Below are 9220 nucleotides of genomic sequence, written 5' to 3'. Positions count from 1 at the left end.
ATCTTTATTTTTACAAACCTAAAAATATTCACATTTTACCCTGTTAAACTATGTGTATAACACACGCAGCCCACAAGTTAATTTTGTATTATGTTATTGTAGTCTTCGTTTTTTACACCTTGTTTGATTACAGACAGGTATTCTACAGAGTTTATACACTGAGTGAAATAAATATTTTAATTGTTTTGTTCAATAAGGAACATATTAACAAGTCATTGGAACTCGTTTTGAGGAAAGATTTTCATACTATAGTTTTGTTTGTTTGTTTTGAATTTTCGCGCAAAGCTACACAAGGGCTATCTGCGCTAGCCGTCCCTAATTTAGCAGTGTAAAACTAGCGGGAAGGCAGCCAGTTATCACCACCCACCGCCAACTCTTGGGCTACTTTTTACCAACGAATAGTGGGATTTGACCGTCACATTTTAACGCCCCCACGGCTGAAAGGGCGAGCATGTTTTGTGTGACGTGGATTCAAACCTGTGACTGTCGGATTACAAGTCGAACGCCTTAATCCACCTGGCCATGCCGGGCCCTATACGTTTAAAAGGATGCGTGAGAAACAAAGAGTGTGTTGTAATAATGTAGAAGTAGTGTTAGGAACCATGAATGTATGCATATTTACACTTTTCGTCTGTTCTGTCTTGTTAGCTAGGCCTACATTTCTATTTATAGATCTGTGTTGTTCTGTACATACGCAACTCTTAAGTTCATCATTCAGGTATGTATTTGTATTACCTTTTAAGGAAGAATACGTGATTGCTTTATAAAATGTATTTAGGTTAATTGTTTACAGAGCCCTCTGTTGGTTAAAAAGTAAAGCTCAGTATAAAGATTCTGTCAACACGAACACTACTAACAAAGACCTGTGTTGAACAATGTGCAAACATACACGATTTGTTCGACACAGTAAGTTCTTTAGCTTTCACTAAGTATACAATAGTTCTATGTATCTTAAACCAACTTTTAAGCACTGTGTAATAAGCAACCATTAATTCGAAAATTTGTTTTTCAAAGTTTGAATTTTAATATAACATACAACTAAAATAGTTCAACTTGTTAATGAGAGAGAAATGACAATATTTTTAAAACGTTCCAACCAGTTAAGGAATGTAATTAAATCATTCATCGTCTTAAAGTGTTAATATAGTAATTAGCTAAGCAGGTCCAAATTTGTGTCCTTTTGGGATAAGGGCCGAAAACACTGTTAACAGCGAAGAGGTCACATTAACCACCTAACGCAGAGAAGTCATAGAAGCCTTTGTGGTTTATCCTTACCCAACCTGGCCATGCCGGGCCTGTCAATTAGTGCTAGTATTATTATGTAGAGATGTTTGTTATCCTCATTATGTAGAGATGTTTGTCATCCTCATTATGTAGATATGTTTGTCATCCTCATTATGTAGAGATGTTTGTCATCCTCATTATGTAGAGATGTTTGTCATCCTCATTATGTAGATATGTTTGTCATCCTCATTATGTAGATATGTTTGTCATCCTCATTATGTAGAGATGTTTGTCATCCTCATTATGTAGTATGTTTGTAATCCTCATTATGTAGAGATGTTTGTCATCCTCACATCTGCTTACTTTTTGTCAAACGTGTTTCTTTAGCTGTTAACTGTACAATCTGTTTGTTGCTTGAATTAGGTGCCCCCTTCCCCACCCAGCAAGAAGTGGGTTAGGTTTGTTTGATTGATGCCAACTAACTTTATTTACCAACAGGTAAATCCAACATGACGTCATCACTTTGGTTTCTTTTCATTTTCTGACGTAATGTTTAGTTTGTTTTTTTCTATTAGAATTAATTTTAGGGTTAGCGTGTTCCTCTGTAGTATCTCATGTCCCCAGGGTATCATTTTTTACTCCAAACCAGTGTTTATATTTTTGAGAAAATATATGAAAAAAGAAAGACCAAAATTATTGTTCACAGTTCGAACAGTTCGTTGTTTTCTTTGTTCACAGTTCGAACAGTTCGTTGTTTTCTTTGTTCACAGTTCAAACAGTTCGTTGTTTTCTTTGTTCACAGTTCGAACAGTTCCTTGTTTTCTTTGTTCACAGTTCGAACAGTTCGTTGTTTTCTTTGTTCACAGTTCGAACAGTTCCTTGTTTTCTTTGTTCACAGTTCGAACAGTTCCTTGTTTTCTTTGTTCACAGTTCGAACAGTTCCGTGTTTTCTTTAATCACAGTTCAAACAGTTCGTTGTTTTCTTTGTTCACAGTTCAAACAGTTCCTTGTTTTCTTTGTTCACAGTTTGAACAGTTCCCTGTTTTCTTTGTTCACAGTTCGAACAGTTCCTTGTTTTCTTTGTTCACAGTTCGAACAGTTCCTTGTTTTCTTTATTCACAGTTCGAACAGTTCGTTGTTTTCTTTGTTCACAGTTCGAACAGTTCCTTGTTTTCTTTGTTCACAGTTCGAACAGTTCCTTGTTTTCTTTATTCACAGTTCGAACAGTTCGTTGATTTCTTTGTTCACAGTTCGAACAGTTCCTTGTTTTCTTTGTTCACAGTTCGAACAGTTCCTTGTTTTCTTTGTTCACAGTTCGAACAGTTCCTTGTTTTCTTTGTTCACAGTTCGAACAGCTCGTTGTTTTCTTTATTCACAGTTCGAACAGTTCCTTGTTTTCTTTGTTCACAGTTCGAACAGTTCGTTGTTTTCTTTGTTCACAGTTAGAACAGTTCGTTGTTTTCTTTGTTCACAGTTCGAACCGTTCGTTGTTTTCTGTGTTCACAGTTCGAACAGTTCCTTGTTTTCTTTGTTCACAGTTCGAACAGTTCCTTGTTTTCTTTGTTCACAGTTCGAACAGTTCCGTGTTTTCTTTAATCACAGTTCAAACAGTTCGTTGTTTTCTTTGTTCACAGTTCAAACAGTTCCTTGTTTTCTTTGTTCACAGTTTGAACAGTTCCTTGTTTTCTTTGTTCACAGTTCGAACAGTTCCTTGTTTTCTTTGTTCACAGTTCGAACAGTTCCTTGTTTTCTTTATTCACAGTTCGAACAGTTCGTTGTTTTCTTTGTTCACAGTTCGAACAGTTCCTTGTTTTCTTTGTTCACAGTTCGAACAGTTCGTTGTTTTCTTTGTTCACAGTTCGAACAGTTCCTTGTTTTCTTTGTTCACAGTTCGAACAGCTCGTTGTTTTCTTTATTCACAGTTCGAAGAGTTCCTTGTTTTCTTTGTTCACAGTTCGAACAGTTCGTTGTTTTCTTTGTTCACAGTTAGAACAGTTCGTTGTTTTCTTTGTTCACAGTTCGAACAGTTCGTTGTTTTCTTTGTTCACAGTTCGAACAGTTCCTTGTTTTCTTTGTTCACAGTTCGAACAGTTCCTTGTTTTCTTTGTTCACAGTTCGAACAGTTCCTTGTTTTCTTTGTTCACAGTTCGAACAGTTCCTTGTTTTCTTTGTTCACAGTTCGAACAGTTCCTTGTTTTCTTTGTTCACAGTTCGAACAGTTCCTTATTTTCTTTGTTCACAGTTCGAACAGTTCGTTGTTTTCTTTGTTCACAGTTCGAACAGTTCCTTGTTTTCTTGTTCACAGTTCGCACAGTTCCTTGTTTCCTTGTTCACAGTTCGAACAGTTCGTTGTTTTCTTTGTTCACAGTTCGAACAGTTCCTTGTTTTTTTTGTTCACAGTTCGAACAGTTTCTTGTTTTCTTTGCTCACAGTTCGAACAGTTCGTTGTTTTCTTTGTTCACAGTGTTCAAACAATTCTTTGTTTCCTTGTTCACAATTCGAACAGTTCTTTGTTTCCTTGTTCACAGTTCCAACAGTTCCTTGTTTTCTTTGTTCACAGTTCGAACAGTTCCTTGTTTTCTTTGTTCACAGTGTTCAAACAATTCTTTGTTTCCTTGTTTACAATTCGAACAGTTCTTTGTTTCCTTGTTCACAGTTCGAACAGTTCCTTGTTTCATTTGCTCACAGTTCGAACAGTTCGTTATTTTCTTTGTTCACAGTTCGAAGAGTTCGTTGTTTTCTTTGTTCACAATTCGAACAGTTCTTTGTTTCCTTGTTCACAGTTCGAACAGTTCCTTGTTTCATTTGCTCACAGTTCGAACAGTTCGTTATTTTCTTTGTTCACAGTTCGAAGAGTTCGTTGTTTTCTTTGTTCACAATTCCAACAGTTCCTTGTTTTCTTTGTTCACAGTTCGAACAGTTCGTTGTTTTCTTTGTTCACAGTTCGAACAGTTCGTTGTTTTCTTTGTTCACAGTTCCAACAGTTCCTTGTTTTCTTTGCTCACAGTTCGAACAGTTCGTTGTTTTCTTTGTTCACAGTTCGAACAGTTCCTTGTTTTCTTTGTTCACAGTTCGAACAGTTCGTTGTTTTCTTTGTTCACAGTTCTAACAGTTCCTTGTTTTCTTTGCTCACAGTTCGAACAGTTCGTTGTTTTCTTTGTTCACAGTTCGAACAGTTCCTTGTTTTCTTTGTTCACAGTTCGAACAGTTCCTTGTTTTCTTTGTTCACAGTTCGAACAGTTCCTTGTTTTCTTTGTTCACAGTGTTCAAACAATTCTTTGTTTCCTTGTTCACAATTCGAACAGTTCTTTGTTTCCTTGTTCACAGTTCGAACAGTTCGTTGTTTTCTTTGTTCACAGTTCCAACAGTTCCTTGTTTTATTTGCTCACAGTTCGAACAGTTCGTTGTTTTCTTGTTCACAGTTCGAACAGTTCGTTGTTTTCTTTGTTCACAGTTCGAACAGTTCGTTGTTTTCTTGTTCTTCTCGGGTTCCAACTTTTAAAAAACAATTTTCAAGAAATTAAATGTGAAATACTTTTGAATTTAAATTCAAGTTCACAGAAGAATTCTCTGCCAGTTAAGTTTCGTTTTTTTTTTTTTTTTTTTAGGAAAGTGAAATATTTAAAATTTTAAAAGTATTGCAACATAAAACGAGGCCCTGCGTGACCTGACAGTTAGGGCGCTTGTCTCGAATTGTTGTTCCACCAAACATACTCAAACTTTCATCCGTGTCAGCGTTATAAAGTGATGGTTAATCTTACTATTCGTTGATAAAAGGTAACTCAAGTCTTTCACTGCTAAATTACAGACGGATAGCGCAAATAGCCTTAGTATAGCATTGCCCGAAATTCAAAACAAACAAACAAACCATAGAACGAGAGCTCACTTGTTGCTATGTAGCTTGTTTCAGATTTCGAGGCTGCGTCTCGAACTGTGGATGTAATGTTGCTGAACGTGCATCTTCCTTCCAGTTGTGGTTGAGTTATAGAAGTCTCAGTTAATACCGTTATTCGGTTCAAATACCCATGGAGAGCCCGTGTGGTGGCAGGTGCTGCTGGTCATCTTCATTCTGGTCAGAAGATGAGAACTAGGGATAGCTAAGGTTCTTATCCTGGCCTTCTAGATGCAGTTCAAGTAACATCCCGCTTCCAAATCTGGCCTTTCAGTTCAGTGTAAAGTGCAGTTCAAATGAAAAACCCACTTCCAAATCTAGCCTTCAATTTTGGGCGTAAAGTGCAGTGCAGTTCAAATGAAAAACCCACTTCTAAATCTAGCCGTCTAGTTGAGCATGAAGTGCAGTTCAAGTGGAAAACCCAATATCTTCAACTTCTTTTCAAACGAATTTTATTTTTAAAATAGGTTCTTCAACTTTAACTAGGCCTAATCTGTATTGTTTTCAATAAATAACGTATTGTTGGTACTTTCATGATGTGTGAGTCCTAATTTTATCTAAAATCAAAGGTAGAATATATGTCTTCGATCGATCTGTTTGCGTGCAGTATATACATATATATATTGCAGTAAAATTCTAGGTAGTACTATTAGATACGGATTATGTCTTTTAGTGATTTTTAAGAACCGTAAAAATATCCGATGTAAAAGTACCTGAGCTGGATATGACGCCCCAAAGCAAACGTAAAATATAGCTTTATTAAGAAATAAGTTTCCCTTTCACGTAATGGCACTAAAGGAAAAATTTCCCTATAAACGTTTCACTGTCACCACCATCACAAACACATCATGACGTAAGCGGCTTTCATCCAAGATCTCGTGAGACTGACAGTGATGACATAAGCGGCTTTTATCCAAGATCTCGTGAGACTGACAGTGGATAACGTGAATTCCTTTCACACGTGTTTTCCACCCCACAGTACAGATGTAATAAAGAGAAAATTTTCACCTTTTAAAAGCATTCTTTCATGTATTAGACGTTATAATGTGACGATCAATCTCATTATTTGTTGTTAAAGCGTAGCCCAAGACTTGTCTTTGGTGGGGTTGATGACTATCTACCTTCCTTTTAGTCTTTCACTGCTAAATTAGGGACGGCTAGCGCAGACAGCCCTCGTGTACCTTTGCGCGAAATTCAAAACAAACCCAATCAAACTTTCATACGTATATTTTAAGACCACACTAAAATTAGTTTTGTTAGTTTTCATTTTCAAAGGTATCGGACATGACTAACAGTCATTAATATAAAAGGTTTGTGAGTCTGAAGATTCCAGGTCCGCAACTTACTTTTCCTGAAGTGCACATTACACTTTCGAATCGTAAGTGTATTATAAGGCTGACGATGAAATTCAACTATTCGAATTGTTTGTTTGTTTGTGCTTAATCACAAAGCTTCAAATGGGCTATCTCTGTCCACCATGTATATTAAAATATACATTATAGCATTGTAAGCCCATGGATTCGCCATTGCAGGGCTAGTTTTGTTTATTTGTAGTTAAAGGCAAAGCTATACGAAACCAGGTTTGTAGCGTTGGAAGTCTGCAGACTTATCGCTGTGCCACTGCATGAGGCGGTGGGTGTTATTGAATAACTGCCTTTATTTTAACCTATCGGTTCAAAATTAGCTCTGTTTAAGAAGTTAGCACACAAGATCAAATACAATTGTTGTAATGGTTTTCAAAGACCCAAAACTCTAGCGCTTTCGAATAGTTCACTGTTCTTCATCAGCAAACTAAAGTGCAATAGTTCGCTGTTCTTCATCAGCAAACTAAAGTGCAATAGTTCCACTGTTCTTCATCAGCAAACTAAAGTGCAATAGTTCCCTGTTCTTCATCAGCAAACTAAAGTGCAATAGTTCCCTGTTCTTCATCAGCAAACTAAAGTGCAATAGTTCCACTGTTCTTCATCAGCAAACTAAAGTGCAATAGTTCACTATTCTTCATCAGCAAACTAAAGTGCAATAGTTCACTGTTCTTCATCAGCAAACTAAAGTGCAATAGTTCACTGTTCTTCATCAGCAAACAAAAGTGCAATAGTTCACTGTTCTTCATCAGCAAACTAAAGTGTAATAGTTCATTGTTCTTCATCAGCAAACTAAAGTGCAATAGTTCACTGTTCTTCATCAGCAAACTAAAGTGCAATAGTTCGCTGTTTTTCATCAGCAAACTAAAGTGCAATAGTTCGCTGTTCTTCATCAGCAAACTAAAGTGCAATAGTTCCACTGTTCTTCATCAGCAAACTAAAGTGCAATAGTTCACTGTTCTTCATCAGCAAACTAAAGTGCAATAGTTCGCTGTTCTTCATCAGCAGACTAAAGTGCAATAGTTCCACTGTTCTTCATCAGCAAACTAAAGTGCAATAGTTCCACTGTTCTTCATCAGCAAACTAAAGTGCAATAGTTCCACTGTTCTTCATCAGCAAACTAAAGTGCAATAGTTCGCTGTTCTTCATCAGCAAACTAAAGTGCAATAGTTCCACTGTTCTTCATCAGCAAACTAAAGTGCAATAGTTCACTGTTCTTCATCAGCAAACTAAAGTGTAATAGTTCATTGTTCTTCATCAGCAAGCTAAAGTGTAATAGTTCACTGTTCTTCATCAGCAAACTAAGGTGCAATAGTTCACTGTTCTTCATCAGCAAACTAAAGTGCAATAGTTCACTGTTCTTCATCAGCAAACTAAAGTGCAATAGTTCACTGTTCTTCATCAGCAAACTAAAGTGCAATAGTTCCCTGTTCTTCATCAGCAAACTAAAGTGCAATAGTTCCACTGTTCTTCATCAGCAAACTAAAGTGCAATAGTTCACTATTCTTCATCAGCAAACTAAAGTGCAATAGTTCACTGTTCTTCATCAGCAAACTAAAGTGCAATAGTTCACTGTTCTTCATCAGCAAACTAAAGTGCAATAGTTCACTGTTCTTCATCAGCAAACTAAAGTGTAATAGTTCATTGTTCTTCATCAGCAAACTAAAGTGTAATAGTTCACTGTTCTTCATCAGCAAACTAATGTCTAATAGTTCACTGTTCTTCATCAGCAAACTAAAGTGCAATAGTTCACTGTTCTTCATCAGCAAACTAATGTCTAATAGTTCACTGTTCTTCATTAGCAAACTAAAGTGCAACATCAGGTAAGGCTAAGCGCAGGTAGCCCATTTTTTATGTAGTTTTGCATGAAAAGTCTGAAACACACAAATATTAACCCCATAATTGTTTTTCACCAGAGCTGTTTGAAAGAAAAAATTAATAATGAGTGAAATCTCACGTATATTTCTGAAAATGCAACCAACGAAGTGACTGCAAGCAGTGTAAAGTTGTAACTGCCGCAAAACCTCTATGTTTTGCGTGTTCTAATAGCTGTAGTAAAGTTCTACACGACTGAAGTGGTTTCACGTGAAGATGTCATAGTTTTATAGGTTTGAGGTCTTTTTTTATTGTTTTTTATAACGCTGCCTACAGCGTGGAAAATCCTAAACAAGTAAAACTAGGATTTCCCTATTCCCGCAACGACGAGAAACTGAATATGAAACGATCACTTACGTAACCTCGAGGCAACACAGAATCGCTTGACGTGAACCTAATACGCACCACAATCTTAGTTATAATTAATCTCAATAGATGGGGCTGCTACAAGGAGTGTCTGGTTAAACGTACATGACACGTTATTATAGTTAGTAGTTTTTTGGAAGAATATACTGGTATATATTTATATGTATGTATATATATATATATAATTAACTATCGAATTTGCATCTGGCCTTGTGGAAGGAAATTCCCAGGTTCTTGCAAACCCATACTTGAAGGCTCTCAGCGAGTTCTCGTGACACAAACGTGTTTGGCGTATATATATACATATATTAATATCACCGTGGTAATAAATACACTGGTTCTAGAATACAGAAACCTCTGTTAAGTAGACGGTAGCTAACGCAAGTCGACCCTGAGACTCGTTACAAGGTACGAGTGAGTAGAATTTTTTTGTGTGCGTTTGTAGAAAATATATGTTTATATATATAGAAATTTCTTTCGAACAAATAATTTGAGTTTTGAT

Source organism: Tachypleus tridentatus, chromosome 5 (genome assembly GCF_004210375.1).
Source record: "Tachypleus tridentatus isolate NWPU-2018 chromosome 5, ASM421037v1, whole genome shotgun sequence".
NCBI lineage: Eukaryota > Metazoa > Arthropoda > Merostomata > Xiphosura > Limulidae > Tachypleus > Tachypleus tridentatus.
This window is presented reverse-complemented; position numbering follows the sequence as displayed.